Source organism: Cherax quadricarinatus, unplaced genomic scaffold, assembly GCF_038502225.1.
Source record: "Cherax quadricarinatus isolate ZL_2023a unplaced genomic scaffold, ASM3850222v1 Contig126, whole genome shotgun sequence".
NCBI lineage: Eukaryota > Metazoa > Arthropoda > Malacostraca > Decapoda > Parastacidae > Cherax > Cherax quadricarinatus.
In genome coordinates, this window is record NW_027195152.1 from 141191 (window position 1) to 166223 (window position 25033).

At 43.5% G+C, this 25033-nt stretch overlaps 1 protein-coding gene across 2 annotated transcripts in view; it reads left to right on the forward strand.

Annotated features, from left to right (window-relative positions):
* Positions 1-25033, forward strand: part of LOC128700450 (uncharacterized) — a 116007-nt gene that overhangs the window by 78622 nt on the left and 12352 nt on the right. The gene's annotated exons all lie outside the window — the stretch shown is intronic.

Sequence of the window (25033 nt, forward strand, 5' to 3'; positions counted from 1 at the left end):
TCTGTAGGGGGAGAGTTTAATAGGTGTAGAGCTTCCCACATTTACATCATGATAACCTAATGTACATTTTTTTGGCACTTTCAGAAAAATATCTGAGTAAGATTGTAGGAGTGCAGTTAAATTTGTTACTTGAATCTTCGATAGCTCCACTATTAAAGGGCTAGGGTCCTTGAGGAGGACAGAATTTGGAAGCTTGACATAAATTTCAGAAATAGAGTGCAAAGAGTCAGGGACGTCTTTAGTGGTAGATGACAGAGTTATTACAGGGACTTTATCTGGTGTATTAAATGCTTTAATTTGGTTAATGTGGTAAGTTTTAGTTTATAAGGTCTTGTCAAGGGAGACACCACATAATTTACATCAGATAATTTACTTACAATTTGCATAGGTCCCGTAAATCTAGCTTTCAAGGTGTGTCCAGGTATAGGTTCCTGTATCAATACCTTGTCTCCTGAATGGAAGGAGCGAAACTGTGAATTTCTGTCATACTTCTGTTTCATCTTGTTTTGAGCTTCCTTTAAGTTAGCCTTGGCTAACTGGTGTGCCACCTGCAACCTTGAAGAAGGGTTGTAGAGTGTTGAGCTAACGTCTTCTTTCATCCATCCTTCCTTGAGCACCCGAAGAGGACCTCGTACATTGTGCCCAAAGATCAGCTCTAATGGACTCTACCCGGTAGACTCCTGCACAGTTTCCCTTATTGAAAACAGCAACACAGATAGTGATTCATGCCAGTCTGTAGGAAAATGCATACAAAAAGTTCTCATCATGGTTTTTAACATTTGATGGAATCTTTCCAAGGTGCCTTGGGACTGAGGATGATAGGCAGTGGATAAGTTGTGAATTATCCCTAGCCTAGTCAATGCTTCAATGCTTCTCTAAATGCATTGTAAAAGTACCTTTATCACTTTGAATAGATTTAGGAATGCCAACGCAAGAAATAAACTTAGTTAAAGCAGTTCCCATGCGCAGCATGGGAACTGCTTCTGGGTATCTAGTTACTCTATCCATAATGGTAAACAAGTACTGATTTCCAGACTTGGACTTAGGTAGTGGACCTACACAATCTTTAAATAATTCTGCAAAAGGTTCTCCATCAGCAGCTATAGGCTGGAGAGGTGCAGGTTTAATGGAATGTCCAGGTTTCCCTACTTGCTGACATTCTCGGCAACAACGGATATGATTCTTCACATCCTGCCTTAATTTTAGCCAATAGAATTCTCTTGTGATTCTATATAATGTTTTAGTAATTCCTAGGTGACCTCCTATTGAAGTGTTATAAGCTATATCTAATGTTCGAGGTCTAAACTTTGTTGGAACCACTAACCTGTCTGACTGCTGCCTACCCTCTATCTCCTTACCAGTCTTAGTGCAGCTCAAATAGTTTTTTTAAGTTTATATTTGACCGGATGATCTGAAAAGGATCCATGGCTGCCTGAAAAGCGAAATTCAATGAGGGGTCTTTTCGCTGTTCCTCTCAGAAGGACAGTCCCTCGGGCATGGAAACAGAGATATCTGGCAATCCTGCAACCCTGGAATAGGAAGGCTTGATCTGGGTCTGTTCACTAAATTTTCGAGGCTCTGGTCAGTTTTCCTCGTAATACAAATTGGCTATTCCGAGATCAGTGTAGTCCAAGGATAGGCTAGCATTCTCGCCAGATATCCCTTGGGATTTTGCCTGAGTTATGGCCAACATTGGAGAAGAATTAATCATTATTGGTTTGGGATACGTACTAGTAGTGGTAATGTTATTACTCAGTAATAACATGGCATCTTCCATAGGAAATCCCTCAGATACACCTACAGTCAAATATCCAGTGTAATATCTGCACTTTATGTATATTTTATGCAAGGAGACAGAAAAAACTGCTCCTCCAGAAGCTTCTAACAGAACAAAGAATTGTAATGAAGTGTGTTCAAAAAGGGGAATTACTCCCTCTCTTATAAGTGAGCAATATGCTCCAGTATCCTTAAAGGTCCTGACTTCAGTTTTCTCTGAGTCTTCCTGAATGGATATACGACTCTTGCAATAGTAAGGGGCCATACCCTTCTCTACTTCTTTCAGGGTTATGTTAGTAGGGACATTATAAATTTTCCCTAATGCTTGGGGTTTATTTGGGCAGTTTGGGCAGATGTGACCTGATTTATTACAATAAAAACAAACGACAGGCTTGAGCTTAGCTCCCTGCTGACGTTGTAAATGGTGTCGCTCAGGGTACTGTTGTCGAAATACACCACGTTGAGTGGTTTGTCGCTCACCAGGTTAACCATAAGTTGAGTAGTGTGGCTCAGCAGGTGATTTAGTTGGCTGACGTAGACGCTCTCCTTCCTGCTGGCACTTCATCCTCCAATGTTGACGATCTCTACTCATGCCAGGCTGGAAATAAATGGTATAAAATACCGACACAGTGGAAATATAATATCTACCCCAGGTAGATCCGTGTGTGACTTGAAAAAGCCCACTGTGTGGGTGAAACGTTGTCAATAAAGGATCACATTATACTGCATTTGTGTTTATATTTCTCATGCCAGGCTGTTGAAAAGAGAGATGGGACCGCTCGGACAAGGAGCGGTTGGTTTCAAAAGTATCAGCCAACCTAGCTGCCTCCAATGCAGTGGTTAAGTCATGGTCCTGCAGAAAGACTCTAACCTCTGGTCTCACAGACTCCAGCAGGTTATCCACTAAGATGAGTTGAATTAACTCATCGAAGGTTGCGACACCACTAGCTTTATAACAGCTGGTAAAAGCGTTGGTCTGCTGTCGAACAAAGTTCACCAATGATTGACCAAGCTGTCGTCTGCCTAACTTGAATGTCTTCCTATACTTAGCAGGGATACATAGATACGCTCCAAGAACTGTGGTCTTCACCACCTGATAATTACTAAACTCAGTGTCATTTAACACTGATGTAAATTCCTGTGCCTTACCAAGATAAGCTGTATGCACCAAAGACGCCCAATGCTGTTCAGGCCACCTCAAGGTTAGAGCCTGATTTTCGAAAGTTTCGAAAAATTGTTCAGGTTCTGCCTCAATGAAACGGGGAACCAGCTGTACTGCTTTTGGCAAACTAAAGTCATTTACAACTTGAGAAAACTGCCTCCTTTTGTTTTCTCCATCAAATTCTTCCCTGGCATATAAGCGCTGTTCTCTAGGCTGCTCAAGTTTGATTTTCGCCAACTCAAGTGCCAAGAGGTGCGGAAGAGGTGCAAAATTTCGAGGAATTATGAAAAGTGTACAGTTTTAGTAGAAATATGATAAACAGTGTATAGTTGTTAGTACTTACTGTGACAGAGTGACGTATACAGTGTGTGGTAAACCTGTAGTTAGCAGCGGTCTCAATATACACAACGAAACTCATTATTCCTCCAGTAATCTTTATATACTGAAGCCATCGGCGCCCAAACATGCAAGTTATACTTTCTGTATCAAACTCAACACATATTACTCTGTTTAATTTTTTTTCCAGTAGTCCTTTTCATGATCTATTCCAAAATCACCCAGTGAGCCTAATCCGTATCTGCCCGGATTCATCCAGTGACCGGATTCAAACGGATTCGTTGATAACAATGTATCCTCTTACTGGTTTCACTAACTGATGGGGCTCTGCGTGCCCTTATTAAACACTCAAACAGTAACTCCAACATATAGTTACAATACAGTATTGGGTCGCTACTTAAACAAGATGGGTCCTATACAGATGACAGCAAGGAAATGAGTGAGCTACTCAAGCTCCAATATGACTCAGTTTTTCGCAAGCCGCTAACCAGAATGAGAGTCGAAGATCTAAATGAATTTTTTATGAGAGAGCCACAGAATTTGGTAAACACAAGCCTATCTGATGTTATCCTGACACTAAATGACTTCGAACAGGCGATAAATGACATGACCATGCACTCTGCCCCAGGGCCAGACTCATGGAACTCCGTGTTCATCAAGAACTGCAATAATCCCCTATCACGAGCTTTTACCATCCTATGGAAAGGGAGCATGGACACCGGGGTCATCCCACAGTTACTAAAAACAACAGACATAGCCCCACTCCACAAAGGAGGCAGTAAAGCAATAGCAAAGAACTACAGACCGAAAGCACTAACATCCCATATCATAAAAGTCTTTGAAAGGGTCCGAAGAAGTAAGATCACCACCCATCTAGATACTCAACCCGGGCAACATGGGTTTCGAGCAGGTCGCTCCTGTCTGTCCCAACTACTGGATCACTACGACAAGGTCCTAGATGCACTAGAAGACAAAAAGAATGCAGATGTAATATATACAGACTTTGCAAAAGCCTTCGACAAGTGTGACCATGGCGTAACAGCGCACAAAATGCGTGCTTAAGGATTAACAGGAAAAGTTGGTAGATGGATCCATAATTTCCTCACAAACAGAACACAAAGAGTAGTAGTCAACAGAGTGAAGTCCGAGGCAGCTACGGTGAAAAGCTCTGTTCCACAAGGCACAGTACTCGCTCCCATCTTGTTTCTCATCCTCATTTCAGACATAGACAAGGATGTCAGCCACAGCACCGTGTCTTCCTTTGCAGATGACACCCAAATCTGCATGACAGTGTCCTCCATTGCAGACATTGCAAGGCTCCAGGCGGACATCAACCAAATCTTTCAGTGGGCTGCAGAAAACAATATGAAGTTCAACGATGAAAAATTTCAATTACTCCGATATGGTGAACATGAAATTAAAACATCATCAAAGTACAAAACAAATTCCGGCCACAGTTATCATGCCAGAGATCTCACCTTCAAGGACCATAACACTGTATCAATCGCATCTGGTAGAAAAATGACAGGATGGATAATGAGAACCTTCAAAACTAGGGATGCCAAGCCCATGATGACACTCTTCAGGTCGCTTGTTCTATCTATGCTGGAATATTGCTGCACACTAAGAGCACCTTTCAAGGCAGGTGAAATTGCTAACCTAGAAAATGTACAGAGAACCTTCACGGCGCACATAACGAAGATAAAACACCTGGAATGCAGGCGGGAGAGATACATGATTATATACACCTGGAAAATCCTAGAGGGACTAGTACCGAACTTGCACACGAAAATCACTCACAACGAAAGCAAAAGACTTGGCAGACGATGCAACATCCCCCAATGAAAAGCAGGGGTGTCACTAGCACGTTAAGAGACAATGCAATAAGTGTCAGGGGCCCGAGACTGTTCAACTGCCTCCCAGCATACATAAGGGGATTACCAACAGACCCCTGGCAGTCTTCAAGCTGGCACTGGACAAGCACCTAAAGTCGGTACCTGACCAGCCGGGTTGTGGCTCGTACGTTGGTTTGCGTACAGCCAGCAGTAACAGCCTGGTTGACCAGGCTCTGATCCACCATGAAGCCTGGTCACAGACCGGGCCGCGGGGGCGTTGACCCCCGGAACTCTCTCCAGGTAAACTCCAGGTAAACAGACAGATCTACTTATTAGAAAGAAGATATACAGTAATCCACTAACTGGATTCCTCCAGATTCGCTGGATTCTGGTGGATTCAAACGAATTCAAATGGTTTCTTTGGAAATAAAGCCAAATCGGAAGAACTATTACAAAAAATTAAATTCTTCGAGGAATTATAGGCTAGCTAGCTAGGAGAGTTGTATAGTATTGTAAGATGACCACCACCATGAAGATCTGTGTAGTCTGCAGAAAGTGTAAGGGACGAAAGCAGGCCTGGATTGCTTCCCATCTGTGTGGTCAATGGTCCCATAGTATATACAGGGGTTTTAAACCAGTGACCACACTTGACATAAACTCAGAGAGATGTTTTTTGGGGCTGCCCAAACGAGTTACACCTGTATGAGGAAATAACATCTATATTAGATAACAAGATTACCAATAAAACATCCTTCTTGAAAGTCATGTCAGCATGGTATGACAGCTGGGAAAAAAAAGATGGGTGGTCGGGACGGGGCTGTCTTGGACAGTGCTCCTGAGGGTGCTAGTGCTGTCCTGGAGGACAGTGCTGAGGGTGCTAGTGTTGTCTTGGAGGAAAGTGCTCCTGAGGGTGCTAGTGTTGTCCTGGAGGAAAGTGCTTCAGGGAGGGGGGCCTGTATGTCACAGAGTCGCTCATTTGCACAGAACTACTAAACGCCTAAAATGATGTAGTTGAAGTTTTGGCGGTAAAGATCGAAAATCAAAAACCTTGTCATTGTGGTAGTAAACGAACCTCCAGATGCAACTTCCCAGCAATTCCAGAAGCAGCTTGAGAAAATTGACCACTGTTTAGAAAATCTCCCAACTCCTGCCCCAAACATCTTACTGCGAGGAGATTTCAACCTGAAACACCTAAAATGGAGGAGTATACAAACTATGTTTTAGCAGAGATCGCCCTGGGAGGCAGCTCAGATGAAAATTCACACACACACGAACTATTAAATCTCTCCAACAAATTCACCTTAAACCAGTAAACTGTAGAGCCTACAAGACTAGAAAATACGCTGGACCTCATCTGATACGTAATATAACTGTATCAAAGACAATTCAGTTAGATCACAACATAATAGAGGTAGAGGCATGTATGCACGGGACTCCAGACCAGCAAAATCTGAGCAGTCATGAAGGTCTCTTCACGAAATTCAATTTCAATAACAAAAACATACAATGGGATCAAGTAAACCATGTCCTAAATGAAACAAGCTGGGAAGATATCCTAAACAACACGGATCCGAACATTTGCCATGAAAAAAATAAATTCTGTGGTTCTTGAGATCTGCTCAAGACACATTCCATTAAGAGAAAGAAAGAGAAGATGTAAACTGGGAAGAGAGAGACGTTCCCTATACAGACGAAGGCGAAGAGTCACAGAGCTGCTGAGTGGGGTCAATATATCTGAAATACAAAGGGAGGCACTAGTCAATGAAATTGCAAATATCGAACTTAAGCTGAAGGAATCTTATTGGAGACAAGAATCGCAGGAAGAACTAAAAGCCATAGAGGAAACTGAAAAAAAAAAAAAATACTTCTCTTATGCCAAATCTAAGGGAAAAACAACATCCAGTATTGGGCCCCTGCTTAGGCAAGATGGGACATACACAGATGACAGCCAAGAAATGACTGAGATACTGAAGTCCCAATATGACTCGGTGTTCAGCAATCCACTGCCCACTCTAAGGGTCGACAATCCAAGTGAATTTTTTATGAGCGAAACCCAAAATTTGGTCATCCAAAAAATCTCGGGTATATTCTAACTCCACAAGAATTTGAAGAAGCAATTAATGACATGCCCATGCACTCTGCCTCAGGCCCAGACTCGTGGAACTCCGTGCTCACCAAGAATTGCAAGAAGCCCCTATTGCGTGCCTTCAGCATTTTATAGAGAGGGAGCATGGACACAGGGGTCATCCCACACACACTAAAAACAACAGACATAGCCCCACTCCACAAAGGTGGCAGTAAAACAATTGTAAAGAACTACTGACCAATAGCATTAACATCCAATATCATAAAAATCTTTGAGAGGGTTCTAAGAAGCAAGATAGCCAACCACCTAGATACTCATCTATTACACAACCCAGGGCAACATGGGTTTAGAGCAGGTCGCTCCTGCCTGTCCCAGCTACTGGACCACTATGACAAGGTACTGGATGCTGTAGAGGATAAACAAAATACAGATATAGTATACACAGACTTTGCAAAAGCTTTCGACAAATGTGACCATGGTGTAATAGCACACAAAATGCGGGATAAAGGAATAACGGGAAAAGTTGGTAGATGGATCTACAACTTCCTGACAAATAGAACACAAAGAGCAATAGTAAACAGAGTAAAGTCCCAGGGAGCAACGGTAAAAAGCTGTTCCACAAGGTACAGTACTCACTCCCATTCTATTCCTCATCCTCATTCCTGACAGACAGAGATGTAAGCCATAGCTCCGTGTCTTCCTTTGTGGATGACACCCGGATCACCATGGCAGTGACCTCCATTGAAGACACTACGAGACTCCAAGTGGACATCAACCAAATCTTCGAATGGGCCACTCAAAACAATATGAAGTTCAACGAAGAGAAATTTCAACTACTCAGATATGGAAAACTTTAATTAAAAATATGTCAGGGTATACCACAAATTCTAACCATACAATAGAACAGAAAAGTAATGTGAAGGACCTGGGGGTAATAATGTCAGAGGATCTCGCCTTCAAAGACCACAACAATGTATCTACCTCATCTGCTAGCAAAATGATAGGATGGATAATGAGAACCTTCAAAACTAGGGACCCCCAAGCCCATGATGATTCTCTTCAAATCGCTTGTGCTCTCTAGGCTGGAATACTGCTGTACACTAACGACCCCCTTCAAGGCTGACGACATTGCAGACCTGGGAGTGTACAAAGATCTTTCACGGCACACATAAGTACGATAAGGCACCTAAATTTCTGGGAACGGTTGAAGGTTCTTGATCTGTATTTCCTGGAATGAAGGCGAGAGAGATACATGATAATATACACTTGGAATGTCCTGGAGGGATTGGTATCAAGCCTGCACACAAAAATCACTCCATATGAAAGCAAAAGACTCGGCAGGAGATGCAACATTCCCCCGATGAAAAGCAGGGGCTCCACGAATACACTGAGAGACAACACAGTAAGTGTCTGGGGCCCAAGACTGTTCAATTGCTTCCCAGCATACATAAGGGAGATTACCAATAGACCCCTGGCTGTCTTCAAGGCACTGGACAGGCACTTAAAGTCAGTACCTGAACAACCGGGCTGTGGCTCATACGTCAGCTTGCGTGCAGCCAGCAGTAACAGCCTGGTTGGTCAAACCCTGATCCACCATGAGGCCTGGTCTCAGACCGGGCCGCGGGGGCGTTGACCCCCGAAACCCTTTCCAGGTAAACTCCAGGTAAAAAGCAACAGATTCACCTTCAAACAACACTGTCGCATGAGACTGACGGTTTTGCTCAGGTGATGTATCGTTTTCACTTCACTTCTTGACCAGAGGTTTGGTAAGATGGGTAAGGAGGAAGGATGGGTAAGGATAGAAATATTGGAAAAGGATGGGAGGGGGGAGAGAGGTAGGAGATAAAAGGTAAGTGGCCCAACCACTTTGGTGTAATTTAAAAAGTGTATGTGGAATAATAAAATATTCTTGAAGGGGTATAATACTAACCCATCAGAGTCACATAGATATAACATATATATAAGTACATGACTCTGAATTGGTAGTAAATATATAAGTTGCAATTGCCTTTTTTTTTTTTTTTGCGATTGCACAACTGATATTTAAGCGACAATGAAGGCAATAATTTCCTGGCCAGTTCATAAAGAATTACTTTTCACATCAGCTTCTTATAAGGTGGTGTCTAATTGGGGGCGATGATTTTCTTAGTAAACATAGAAGGGTTCTGGTGTTACCCAACCATCTATATCTGCAGGGAGATTGCTCAATATCATTGGTCGATGGTAATCGTCTTTATGGATAAAACGACGGACTCTCTGTGGGAGAGTCATTCTTTGAGTCCTGTTAGGAGGAGTATTGATGATATAATCCGTGTTATTTTCAACTTGGAGAGGATGTTCTCTATCTGATATGTAGAGTTCTTGCATTGCATAGAGTTGTTTCTTCTTCAGGGTGTCAAGGCATACATTTAAGGCAGTAATATCTTGTTGTACGTGTAAATCTGCCATTTTAACTCTGTCTCTCCTCCTGGTACCCGTAATGAAGCGGAGAGCTCTGTTCTTGACCCGTTGCAACCGTAGCATGTTGGTCTTTGTTGTTAATGACATTGGGACACATGGGTATTCGAGTATAGGTCTTATTATCATTTTATACAGATGCTTTTGACATGTGGAGGGGCTTGACTGAATCTAAAGAGACTGTTAAGACCGGCTTTAGCTATGTTGATCTTTTTATTTACATGAGATGTTGAGTGGAGCAGCCTGTCTATTTCATTGGTTGAGGAAGGTCATTCACATAAATGTTGAATAAAACTGGACTAAGACAAGAACCTTGTGGGACACCAGCTGTCGGTATAAAAGGTTCTGTCGACCTGCCGTGAAAGGTGGGAATGATTTTCCTTTGAGTTAAGAAGTTATATATTAATCTGAGAAAGGTCCAGTTATGGTCTGGTAGGTCAATGAGTTTGTATATAAGACCATCATGCCATAAGCTATCAAAAGCTTTATGAACATCTCTGGTGACAATTAAGGCAAGATTGCCCTGATGTTTTAGACTTGCTACAGTGTCGAAAATAGTATTTATTGCATGATTGGTACCTCTATGTGTTCTAAAGCCAAATTGTTTTTCAGTAAAAAGGTGATTAAACTCTTCTCAAGAACTTTTCCAGTGACTTCAAGTAAAGATATAGGTCTATAGTTCCCTGGTTGGTGGATGTCTTTATTGGGCTTAGCAAGAAAGATGATCCTAGCAGTCTTAAAAACCACTGGAAAATGTCCTGAGGCCAAGATGGCATTAAAGATATTAACCAAAGACTGTTTACAATTTCTGGGTAGGAACTTTATTTGTTTCATTGTTATTCCAGAAAGACCAGGGGCTCTACTTCGCATTTTTCCAATAACCTGACTCATCTCGAGTAATGTAATAGGTCTAGTAAGCTGGTGGGTATCTTCAAGAGTTGATGTATCGATAGAAGGTAGTGGTTGTAGATCATCTAAGTTCTCATCTCTCCATTCATTTACCAACTGATAGTGATCATTGTTAAATCGACGACTGTTATTGTGGGAGAGAATTTTCTCCCATACATCACCCATCAAATTAGCCTGGTCCTGTGGATCATCAAGTTTAATCTCAACATCTTCATCATCCTCGTCAGTGAAGGTATGAATTAGGTAGTTAGGAGCCTTGTGCTTTGCCCCTATAAGTTGTCGGATCTTACTCCAAAATTTTGCTGGCTCACGTTTGTATTGATTAGCTTGGAGAACTAGCAATTTCCACAAGTCACGTTTGTGATGACTAATCATGTTAATTAATTCTTGCCTTAATCTGTGCAATGTAGCTACTGGTGGTTGTCGCGTTTGAAGCTGCCTTCGACATTCTGTTTGATAATTTCTCAAAGCGTCTCTAATTTCCCTCGTAGGTTTATATTGTTGGTAGATCTTTGTGGAAGCTAATTGACAGGTTGCATTAGTAGCATCAATTATTCGATTGTGTAGGGACTTGATCGCGTCGTCAATTGCAGTGGAAGGTAGATTTTCCAACGACACAATTTCATCGTCACCCAGAAATGCCCTGAAGGGGTCAAATCCTAGGGTGCTGAGATTGGGTTTAGGAGGTACAGGTATTCTAAATGGAGAAGTTTGTAGTTGTATTAAAACAGGGATGTGGTCAGATCCTACGTTTCCACCAGGAGAGATACGACAATGAAAGAAGTCACAGTCTCTGTTTGTCAGGACTATATCTGGTGTCCCTGGATGAGGACCAATATATGATTTAAAGAATGGACCTTGAAATGACAAGTTTCTGGCTGTCATGATATTAAATAGTTGTTTTCCTTTCAAGTCACCCAGTGGATTACCAGCTCCACAGTTGAAGAGGGCAGGGTGATGAGCATTAAAATCTCCTGCTAGAATTGTTGGAATATTCCTGCTTAATATCCTATGTATAGAAATTGACTCTATATATTGTTGTCTCGGGGGAAAATATCCAGTTACTATCACTAGCTGGCCATGAGACGTTGTTAGTTCTATTGCAAGAATGTTATCTTCATCAACATGAATATTTTTAAATGCATAGCCTAATTTAACTAAGATGGCTACACCACTAAATGGTCCTCTCGATTTCTCCACAGTAGAGTAACCACGGGATTTAATATGTTGATCAACTCTTGCAGCTGTCTCGTTCAAAAGTATAACATCGGGATTGTAATTATGTAGTTCAACCTCAAGAAGGTAACGGTTATTAAAGAAATGTTGAACATTAAGTTGGAAAATTGTAATCCCCATTATTTCTTGCACTTCGCTCGTGTACTGCGGTCTGAACGCCTGCAAGTAATGTCATGTTTGGTATCCACACTATCCTGCTGGACTCGTTAAGGGGAGGAGGGAAGTTCTGAGTAGTGTATTGTGTATTAAAAATGTCACCATTCTCACTAGAATTGGTAATATTAACAGAATCATTAGAGTCATTAGAGTCATCATCATAAAACTGAGGTGTGATATTCCCAGTTTCAGGAAGCAGAGGCTCGTGAGAGTTAATGGGAGACTGTGGAGGCTCCGAGGGAAAATTTGGTAGGTCAGGTGAATTATCCTGGGAAAGTTCCTGTACAACAGGATCAGCTGCAATAGCGGAAGAGTTAGCACAAATCTCTGGGGCATCGTTAGGGTCAGGTATTGACTCATCGGGCTGATGGGAGTTGACAACCTGGGTATGCGAGGTGAGTGATCCCTGGACAAGGGATGAATTAGGCTTATTTGTAGAAGTAGTAGAGCACATACTTCTTGTTATGAGAAGGCTGGGCCATAATAACCTTCACATTATCTGGAATAGTGATGGGAGTGATCCCATTAGCCATTAACAAATCATTTAATATCTTAGAGCAGAGTTGAATGTCACCTCCTGCTATGTCTTTGGGGCCATCATATACATTAGTTGCGCTCTCGTCATATCCCCGGCTGAGGATACCTGAGACATGGGAGGTGAGGCTGAACCTTGTTGTTGCGTTTGTGTATGTTGTAGGTGAGGGTTAGATTGGGGCACTCTAAGAGGGGCAGAATTCCAAACATTGGAACCAGTGGAAGAGACCTGAGGAGTCCCACTAGATCCAGGCAAAGCTGGGAAGGAAGTTTGGGACATTGTTGGAGGTGCCTCAAGAGTGGTCTTCTTTGAAGTGGATAGTTTCTTAGCTTCTAGAATTTTCTGCATTTCCTTTTTCCTCTCGGGACAGATAGCAGAAACGGCATGATGTTTACCATTGCAGAGTACACACTTGGGTTTAGTTTTGTTATCACAAGTTTTGAAAGAATGTTGCCCAGAGCATATGCTGCAAATCAGTGCTTGGCTACTGCATTTGTTGGTGGTATGCCCAAATGCGTAACATTTGTAACACTGTGTAACACTGACAAACCGCTCAAGAGAGATTTGGTCAGGTGTACATCTGGTGCCAAAACATTTGAAGCCATTTTAGCACACTAGTTTGGCTTCTTCAGGTGTCTCAAGTATTAATTTTAATGTTACCTGGTTGTTGCCAGGTTTAGAAAATTTATGTGCTTGGACAGCATGAAATTCTGAATTCTCTGCATTAAAGTCAGCAAGAAGTTCATTCACTGTGCTGTCTCTCATGATGCTGTTAATTCTGACAACAAACACGGTTCGTTGTGCTTGATAGCTTTCAGGTGCAATTGGGTGGATACCCAAAGTCTTCAATTTGTCCAGGACGTCCTGCTTAAGTAGTTGAAGTAACTCTTCTTCAGAAGAGAGGAGAAGTACTACCCCAGCGAGAGTTGTAAAAACATCCACTGGAGCAACAGTTGAATTTGAGCAAATGCATGCCAGAATTTCTTTCCTTGTCTTTTGGTTGTCATCAACCCGTAATCTTACTCTTGTCCGCACCATGATGTCCAGGAAGGTACGTCTGGCACATAAGTTACTTTAACAAAAAGGGTCTTTCCTTAGTGTTAGTCTAACATCCTATTTCAGCTGACTTACGAAGGTCAGCCCCTAAGATAGCCTACCCTCGAGTGGTGAGGGAGAAAGGGCCCAAGGCAAAGATCGGCCGGATTTTAAAAAACCACACGGGCTACCGGATGGTCAAAATGCCTTGTGTTAACTCGCCAAAGCGAAGTTGCCGAAAAAGAAGAAGATAGGAAAGTCAGAAGGATAGCAATGTATGTAGTGTGTTAGTGTGTGGGCCAGTGTAGATCTTTGTGTGAGGGGAGGATGGGGAAGGATGGGGGATGGGGATGAGAGGGGTGAACAAGTAAGCAAGTCACCACCTTACCCTCTTGATGGGATGGGGCTCGAAGTGACTGCCAGCAAGTTTCCTCTCAGCTCTGGTGAAGAACTACTCAGGATAACCCAAGAAAAATCTCGAGTAACAGTGTTCAGAGTTGCTCTGCTCGAGAATTACTCAGGATAACTGAAGAGCAGGAACGACGACGTCTTCTCTCCACGGCGACTGGGCGGCTTCCGTATCGTTTTCCTCCTGCAAAAACATCAAGGTTTTATTCCTGGCGCCCATAGAGGGAGAAGTTTGATGTGCTATCTCCTTTTCTCGAAGTTTGAAATAGTAGACCGTCATTTAGCATGAATTTATTTGGCACGATTTGAGTATTGCACGATTAACGAATTGCGGCACAAATTTATGTAACACGTCGTGTAATTAATATAACACGGTTCAGTTTGTGGGAAGGAGAAAAAAATTCTCTTTTGCTCAAGCGGCCGACATGCTGTGGAGCAGCCATCCCCAGCGGCCGACATGCTGTGGAGCAGCCATCCCCAGCGGCCGACATGCTGTGGAGCAGCCATCCCCAGCGGCCGACATGCTGTGGAGCAGCCATCCCCAGCAACTCCCGGACACCACCCCACCATCCCAGCGTTCGTAATGAATTACGTGTCCAGTCTTTCTCTGCTACAAAGCAGCCGTGTTTGTGAATTATGTTATGATATTTTAATTACTATATCTTGTATCTGCTAAGCAATCATGACACCCAGTAGCCATACCATTATTGCTGAAAGTGGCACAAAGAGGTATAAGTTAACGAAGAAACAAAGACAAGAGATAGACTGTAGCCGTAATGTAATGTTATTTTGTATACAGAAAAAGAGGTAAACATGAGTTTGTGTGACTGACTTACTGAATGACTGACTGAACTGACTTACTGAGTGATTGACTAAATGACTTGACTGACTTACTGAGTGACTTGACTGAATGATTTACTCAATGATTTGACTGACTTATTGAGCGACTTGACTGACTTACCGAGTGACTTAACTGACTGATTTGACTGACTTACTGAGTGGCTTGACTGACTTGCTGAGTGACTTGACTGACTGAATGACTTGACTGACTGAATGACTTACGAGTGACATGACTGGCTTACTGAGTGACTTGACTGACTTACTGAGTGACTTGACTGACTTATTGAGTGACTTACTGACTTACTGAATAACTTGACTGACTGACTGGATGACTTACTGAGTGACTTGACTAACTTACTGAGTGACTTGACTGACTTACTGAATGACTTGATTGACTTACTGAGTGACTTGACTGATTTACTGAGTGACTTGACTGACTTACTAAGTGACTTGACTGACTTGCTGAATGACTTAGTGAGTGACTTTACTGACTTACTGAATGACATGGCTGACTGAATGACTTAAAGTTAGGTAGAGGTTCGGTACCAGAACCTCTACCATCCACCTCAGCCCAGTAGGACCACAACATAACTCTCACTCTCTTTACATTCATCCACAAGCACCAACACCCACAATTTAAGGTAAGAAATACTATTATTTCTGTTACATTTGTAGTCTTAAGCGGTAAAAACAACATAATGCATCACAACAATGAACTACAACTACATATTCACTATTATTTTTGTAAGATGTGGAGGCTAAAAAAAAAGTTGTTTGGCTTTTAGAGGGCCCCCAGGAATGTAACCCTATTTTTCCCATAAGTTCTTCAGTTCATCTCACACGATTTTTTACCTAACACGAGATTTTCAGGAACGTAACTACCGTGCTGTATGACGATCTACTGCATTTATAAGAGTACAAAGCTGCGCAGCTGTGAGAGTGCGTTCGTAATCAATGCCAATGGAACGAGCAATTTACCAACAGCGTTGTAGAGAAAACTTTGGCAAGTTTACTAAAGTGTATTCAGACACTAGACGTCTGACTCGTCTAGGCAGCATACCTGGAATTTAACCATACCATGGGCGGGATTGAACCCGCGGTCAGAGAGTTTACCCGGAGAGGGTTTCGAGGGTCAATGACCCCGCAGCCCAGTCTGAGACCAGGCCTCATGGTGGACCAGAGTCTGATCAACAAAGCTGTTACTGCTGGCCGCACACAAGCTGACGTACGAACCACAGCCCGGTTGGTCAGGTACTGACTTTAGGTGCCTGTCCAGTGCCTTCTTGAAAACAGCCAGGGGTCTATTGGTAATCCCCCTTATGTATGCTTGGAGGCAATTGAACAGTCTTGGGCCCTGGACACTTATTGTGTTGTCTCTCAGTGTACTCGTGGCACACCTGCTTTTCATTGGGGGAATGTTGCATCTCCTGCCGAGTCTTTTGCTTTCATATGGAGTGATTTTTGTGTGCAGGTTTGATATCAATCCCTCCAGGACCTTCCAAGTGTATATTATCATGTATCTCTCTCGCCTGCATTTGAGGGGATACAGATCAAGGACTTATGTGTGCCAAGAAAGTTCTTTGTACACTCTCCAGGTCTGCAATGTCGTCAGCCTTGAAGGGGGCCGTTAGTGTACAGCAGTATTCCAGCCTAGAGAGCATAAGCAATGTGAAGAGAATCATCATGAACTTGGCATCCCTAGTTTTGAAGGTTCTCATTATCCATCCTATCATTTTCCTAACAGATGAGATAGATACATTGTTTTGATCTTTGAAGGCGAGATCCTCTGACATTATCACTCCCAGGTCCTTCACATTACTTTTCTGCTCTATTGTATAGTTAGAATTTTGGGGTATTCCCTGACACATTTTTAAGTTCTTCAAGTTTTCCATATCTGAGTAGTTGAAATTTCTCCTCGTTGAACTTCATATTGTTTTGAGTGGCCCATACCCTAACGTAACATGCTATTTGCAATACACACTCAGCTATTCAGAGTACAATTGCAGAATACTCACATGATAAGGCTGATACATAACAAAGCCGAATGCAGAATACGCACATACAATAGCAAGGCTGATACGCAATAGCAAAGCCAACTGCAAAATATTCACACAACAGCAAGATTGACCATAGTGACGCGAACACAGTTAACAAGCCAATAGCAAGCTGTCAATGATCACATAATAGCAGGCTGACCATAAGAAAGAAAAACGCAAGGCTGACATGCAAAGTTTCGTAAAGCGTTGGCAAAGCTGACACAATACCAGACAGCCAGATGTTCCTGCTTCATCTTCAACTCTAGGCTTAACTCCTGCTCTAAGTCCAGCTCCAGCTCCCGGACAGGCTACCCATATTACAACCCAGAGACAATAAGGCCTGTTATCCTGGGTGTAAAAGGGAGCAGGAGCAGAACAAACACAGCTGAATGACTTTGAATTATATTTTCCTTCACCAAGTGCGATTATAATATATACAAGTATGTACACTATATACAGTTGGAAATGTATGTGTACAACATGGTTAACAAAGGCAAAGACAGTCTGGAGACAAAATGGACATCCTTGTTCAACCAGCAGCTGGGTGACAATGACAAGGAGTGAAAATGTGAGTGGTGTCCACGTCATCCACACAACTGCCAGTTCCACAATATGATTAGCTGAACCTAGGTGCTGATTTGACAATGGGGCCCTGAAATCATCAAATCCTTAGCTACCTGGTTCGCTGGTTGGGAGGTAGCCTTTTATGAGTGTGTTCACATGCTCCGACTAAAGGGTACATACTCTTTGCATGCAACAGATGGGTATCTAGGTAGTTGGCGATCTTGCTTCTTAGAACCCTTTCAGATTTTATGATATGGGATGTTAGTGCTATCGGTCTATAGTTCTTTGCAATTGCTTTACTGCCACCTTTGTACAGTGGAGCTATGTCTGTTGTTCTTAGTGAGTGTGGGATGACCCCTGTGTCCATATTCCCTCTCCATAGAAAGCTGAAGGCAAGTGACATGGGCTTCATGCGGTTCTTGATGGCACGGAGTTTCATGAGTCACAGCCAGGGGGAGAATGCATGGGCATGTCATTTATAGCCTTTTCAAAGAATTGAGGTGATAGGATAATATCCTTGATATACATCACCTGTAGGTGTCATACAACACTTATAGGGTCATACCAGAACCTGTAGGTGGTCATACAGCACCTTTAGGGGTCATACCAGAACCTGTAGGTGGCCATACAGCACCTGAAAGTGTTCTCATATTACTTGTAGGGGGTCATACGGCACCTGCACGGGTCATACAGCATTATAGGCGGTATTACAGCACCTGTATGAGCCATAAAGCACCTGTAGAGGTCATACAGGAGCAGTATGGATCACACAGCACCTGTAGGGGTTATACAGCATATGTAGGCCATCATACAGCACCTTCAGGTGTTCTTACAGAACCTGTATGGATCATACAGCACGTGTAGGTAGTCATACAGCACGTGTAGGTAGTCATACAGCACCTGTAGGTAGTCATACAGCACCTGCAGGGGTCTTTCAGCATATGTATGGGTCATACAGTAATTGGAGGGGTCATACACCACCTTCAGGTAGTCACAACATCTGTAAGGTTCATACAGCAACTGTAAGGGTCATATAGCACCTGTAGATGGTCATACAGCATCTGTAGGGATTATACAGCTCCTGTAGGTGGTCATACAGCACCTGTAGGTGGTCACACAACACATGTAGGTAGTCATTCAGCATCTGTAAGTAGTTGTACAGCACCTGTAGATCATCATGCAGCACCTGTAGGTGGTTGTACAACACCTGTAGGCCCTCATGCAGCACCTGTAGGTGTTCTTACAGCTCTTGTAAGGGTCATGCGGAACCTGTAGGTGTCATGCAGTAACTGTAGGTGGTAATACAGCACCTGTACGTAGTTATACAACACTTGTAGGTGGTCATACAGCATCTGCAAGGGTCAAACAGCATCTGTATGGGTCATAAAGCAATTGTAGAGGTCATACAGCTCCTAAAGGAGATCATACAACACCTGTACCGACTATACAGCACCTGTACAGATTACACAGCAACTGTAAGGGTCATACTGCACCTGTAGATGGCCATACAGCACCTGTAGGGATCATGCAGCAGCTGTATGGATCATGCATCACCTGTAGGGCTCATAGAACACCTGTAGGGTCATCCAGCACCTGTGGGGGGTAATACAGCACCTGTACGGATCAAACAGCACTGTAAGTGGTTATACAGCACTTTTCGGGGTCATACAACACCTATAGACGTCATACGGCACCTGTAGAGGTCATACAGCACCTGTAGGAGTCATAAAACACTTGTAGTTTCATACATACCTGTAGGTGATCATACAGCGTCTTTAGGGGCCATTCAGCATATGTCATACAGCACGAGTAGTGGTCATACGGCACAAGTACGGTTCTCACAGCAATTTATACAGTAATTTCAGGGGTCCAACAGCACCTGTATGGGTCATACAGCACCTGTAGGGATCATGCATAGCCTGCAAGGGCCATACAGCATCTGTACGTCTTCATACAGCACCTGTAGGTGGTCATACAGCACTTGTAGGGGTCATATAGTACCTGTAGAGGTCATACGGCACCTGTACGGGTTATATAGCTCCTGTAGGTGGTCATATAGCACCTCTAACGGTCACAGAGCACTTGTAGAGGTCATACAGCACCTATATTACTCATACAGCACCTGTAGGTAGTTGTACAGCACTTGTAGGGGTCGTACAGCACCTGAAGATGGTCATACAGCACTTGTAGGGGTCGCACCTGAAGGTGTTCATACAGCACCAGTAGATGATCATACAGAACCTGTAGATATCATACCGTACCTGTAAGGATCATACGGCACCTGTACGGATCACACATCACAGTAAGTAGTTATATAGCACCTATAAAGATCATACAGCACATGTATGGGTCATAACACACCTGTAGGGGTCATACAGCTCCTTTAGGTGGTCATACAGAACCTGTAGGGGCCCTGCACCACGTGAACGGTCACACAGCACATGTAGGAGTCATGCAGCACCTGTATGTGGTCAAACAGCACCTCTAGTAGTCAAATAACACCTGTATTTGTCAAACAGCACCTGTACGGATCATACAACGACTGTGGGATGGTGATGCAGCAGTTGTGGGGGTCATACAACAGCTGTAATGGTCATACAGCATCAGTAGGGGTCCTAAAGCAACTGTAGGTAGTCATACAGCACCTGTATGTAGTCATACGGCACCTGTAGGGTCATACAGCACCTGTAGGGGTCATTCAGCACCTATATGTAGTCATAGAGTTCCTGTAGGTGGTCATACAGCACCTGTAGGTAGTCATACAGCAACTGCAGGGGTCATATAGCGCCTGTTGGCGTCATGTAGCATCTGTAGAGGGTCCTAAGGCACCTATCTTTGGTTATACAGCACCTGTAGGTGGTCATCCATCACCTGTCGGTGGTCACACAGCACCTGCGAGGGTCATACAATACCTGTAGCGGTAATACTGCACCTGTAGGGTTATACAGCACCTGTAGGGTTACGCAGTACCTGCAGGGGGTCATACCGCAAGTGTAGGTGGTCATAGAGCACCTGTAGGTAGTCTTACAGCAGCTGTAGGTAGTCATACAGCACCTGTAATGGTCATAAAGCACCTGTATGGGTCATACGGCACCTTTACCTGGAGGGTTTACCTGGAGAGAGTTCCGGGGGTCAACGCCACCGCGGCCCGGTCTGTGACCAGGCCTCCTGGTGGATCAGAGCCTGATCAACCAGGCTGTTGCTGCTGGCTGCACGCAAACCAACGTACGAGCCACAGCCCGGCTGGTCAGGAACCGACTTTAGGTGCTTGTCCAGTGCCAGCTTGAAGACTGCCAGGGGTCTGTTGGTAATCCCCCTTATGTATGCTGGGAAGCAGTTGAACAGTCTCGGGCCCCTGACACTTATTGTATGGTCTCTTAATGTGCTAGTGACACCCCTGCTTTTCATTGGGGGATGTTGCATCGTCTGCCAAGTCTTTTGCTTTCGTAGTGAGTGATTTTCGTGTGCAAGTTCGGTACTAGTCCCTCTAGGATTTTCCAGGTGTATATAATCATGTATCTCTCCCGCCTGCGTTCCAGGGAATACAGTTTTAGGAACCTCAAGCGCTCCCAGTAATTGAGGTATTTTATCTCCGTTATGAGCGCCGTGAAGGTTCTCTGTACATTTTCTAGGTCAGCAATTTCACCTGCCTTGAAAGGTGCTGTTAGTGTGCAGCAATATTCCAGCCTAGATAGAACAAGTGACCTGAAGAGTGTCATCATGGGCTTGGCCTACCTAGTTTTGAAGGTTCTCATTATCCATTCTGTCATTTTTCTAGCAGATGCGATTGATACAATGTTATGGTCCTTGAAGGTGAGATCCTCCGACATGATCACTCCCAGGTCTTTGACGTTGGTGTTTCGCTCTATTTTGTGGCCAGAATTTGTTTTGTACTCTGATGAAGATTTAATTTCCTCGTGTTTACCATATCTGAGTAATTGAAATTTCTCATCGTTGAATTTCATATTGTTTTCTGCAGCCCACTGAAAGATTCGGTTGATGTCCGCCTGGAGCCTTGCAGTGTCTGCAATGGAAGACACTGTCATGCAGATTCGGGTGTCATCTACAAAGGAAGACACGGTGCTGTGGCTGACATCCTTGTCTATGTCGGATATGAGGATGAGGAACAAGATGGGAGCGAGTACTGTGCCTTGTGGAACAGAGCTTTTCACCGTAGCTGCCTCGGACTTTACTCTGTTGACGATTACACTCTGTGTTCTGTTAGTGAGGAAATTATAGATCCATCGACCGACTTTTCCTGTTATCCCTTTGGCACGCATTTTGTGCGCTATTACGCCATGGTAACACTTGTCGAAGGCTTTTGCAAAGTATGTATATATTACATCTGCATTCTTTTTATCTTCTAATGCATTTAGGACCGTGTCGTAGTGATCCAATAGTTGAGACAGACAGGAGCGACCTGTTCTAAACCCATGTTGCCCTGGGTTGTGTAACTGATGGGTTTCTAGATGGGTGGTGATCTTGCTTCTTAGACCCTTTCAAAGATTTTTATGATATGGGATTTTAGTGCTATCGGTCTGTAGTTCTTTGCTGTTGCTTTACTGCCCCCTTTGTGGAGTGGGGCTATGTATGTGTCCATGCTCCCTCTCCATAGGATGGAAAAGGCTCGTGATAGAGGCTTCTTGCAGTTCTTGATGAACACGGAGTTCCATGAGCATGGCCCTGGGGCAGAGTGCATGGGCATGTCATTTATCGCCTGTTCGAAGTCATTTGGCGTCAGGATAACATCGGATAGGCTTGTGTTAACCAAATTTTGTGGCTCTCTCATAAATAATTCGTTTTGATCTTCGACTCTCAGTTTGGTTAGCGGCTTGCTAAAACTGAGTCATATTGGAACTTGAGTAGCTCACTCATTTCCTTGCTGTCATCTGTGTAGGACCCATCTTGTTTAAGTAGGGGCCCAATACTGGATGTTGTTCTCGACATTGATTTGGCATAGGAGAAGAAATACTTTGGGTTTCTTTCGATTTCATTTATGGCTTTTAGTTCTTCCGCGATTCCTGACTCCTATAAGATTCCTTTAGCTTGAGTTCGATGCTTGATATTTCTCTGACCAGTGTCTCCCTACGCATTTCAGATATAATGACCTCTTTTAGCCGCTCTGTTATTCTTTTCCGTCGCCTGTAAAGGGAGCGCTTGTCTCTTTCTATTTTACATCTACTCCTTCTTTTTCTTAGAGGAATAAGCCTTGTGCATACATCGAGTGCCAACAAGTTAATCTGTTCTAGGCATACGTTGGGGTCTGTGTTGCTTAGTATATCTTCCCAGCTTATATCGGTTAGGACTTGGTTTACTTGGTCCCATTTTATGTTTTTGTTATTGAAGTTGAATTTGGTGAATGCTCCCTCGTGACTAGTCTCATTATGTCGGTCTGGGGCTCCACGCATACATGTCTGAACCTCAATTATGTTGTGATCTGAGTATATTATTTTTGATATGGTGACATTTCTTATCAGATCATCATTGTTAGTGAAGATGAGGTCTAGTGTATTCTCCAGTCTAGTAGGCTCTATTATTTGCTAGTTTAAATTGAATTTTGTGCAGAGATTTAAAAGCTCGTGTGAGTGTGAGTTTTCATCAGAGCTGCCTCCTGGTGTTATTAATGCAACAATAGTATTTGCTATATTCCTCCATTTTAGGTGCTTTAAGTTGAAATCCCCCAGGAGCAAGATGTTGGGTGCAGGAGCTGGAAGATTTTCTAGACAGTGGTCAATTTTTAACAGCTGTTCCTGGAATTGCTGGGATGTTGCATCCAGAGGCTTGTAGACTACCACAATGACTAGGTTTTGGGTCATATGGCAACTGTAAAGGTCCACATCACCTGTAAGGCGCATACATCACCTGTATAAGGTCATACAGCATCTGTAGGTGGTGACACAGCACCTGTACTTAATCATACAACACCTGTACGTGGTTATACAGCAGCTGTACGTGATCATACAGCACCTGCATGTAGTCATACAGCTCATGTAGGAAGTCATACAGCACATGTATGGATCATGCAACACTTGTGGGGCTCATACTGCATCTGTAGGGGTCATACATCACTTGCAGGGGTCATATATCTCCTGTAGGAGTCCTACAGCACCTGTAAGTAGTCATGCGGTACTTTTAGGTGGTCATACAGCACCTGTAGCTAGTCATACAGCACCTGTATGTGGTTATAAAGCACCTGTATGTGGTTATAAAGCACCTGTAGGTTGTTACACATGTAGGTAGTCATACATCACCTGTAGGTAGTCATACAGCACTGTAGAGGTCATACGACAACTGTAGAGGTCATGTGGCACCTGTAGGGGTCATACAGCACCTGTAGGAGTCATACGGTACCTGTAGGCGGTCATCAACACCTGCAGCAGGTCATACAACACCTTTAGGTTGTCATATAGCACTTGTAGTTGGTCATACAGCATCTGTAGGTGGTCATACTGCAAATGTATATGGTCATATAGCACTTCTAAAGATCAAACAGTACCTGTAGCAGTCATACATCAGCTGTAGGGTTATACAGCACCTGTAGTAGGTCATACAATATCTGTAGGGTCTTACAGAGCCTCTAGGGTTGTTTTACAGCACCTGTAGGTAGCCATACAGCACCTGTAGGTAGTTATACAGCACCTGTAGGTAGTTATACAGCACCTGTAGGTAGTCATAGAGCAATCTTCCCATCTCACTTTCGTCTGTGTTACTGCTGTTACTGCTCCATGTTCCACATATCCATCACAGCCTGGTTGATCTGGCACCTGGTGAAGATACTTGTCCTGTTTCCTCTTGAAGGCTTTTGCACTTGTTCCAGCCATGTTTCTGACATCTGGCAAGATGAATAGTATGTTGATACAGTGTTCCCTTATCGTGCCCATTGCACCCCTGTTCCTCGCTGGGTTTATTCTGCACTTCCTCCCATATCTCTCACTCCAGTATGTTGTTATGGCAGTGTGGAGATTTGGGACCAGGCTGTCGAGTACTTTCCAGGTATATATTATCATGCATTTCTCTCTCCTCAGCTCCAGTGTTCAAGTGGGACAACATCTGCAAATGCAGGCCTAGCTGACATCAATGACATAATACTATATGGAAAGCCGCTTGTTATGCACAGCATTTCTCGCAAATTTGGTTAATTCTGTCTCCAGGATGCGACCCACACCAGTCCACTAACACCCAGGTACCCATTTTACTGACGGGTGAACATAGACAACCCGTGTAAAGAAACAAGTCCAATGTTTCCACCCTTTCGCCGGGAATCGAACCCGGACCCTCACCGTGTGAGGCGAGAGCTTTCGCCACCAGGTCACGGGCCACATCACTGCTTCTGACACTTAATAACTACACCACATCCCTGCTGCTGACACTTGATAACTGCATCCCATCACTGCTGCTGACGTTTTATAACTGTATCATATCAATGCTGCTGACACGTGACTGTTGCATTTCATTACTACTAGATACAGCTAGTATTATTCACCACTACAAGTGTTATGTCACAACTATAATGCATCAGTGTTGGTAAAACTGCTCCTTCTGATGGTGACAGTAATTAATGGTGGCAACATTTATAGCTGTGGTGTCAGCAATGATAGCAACTGTGATAATAATGTGTTGCTTACAGTAGTGATGAGGGAGGTGTTGAGCAGGTAACTACAG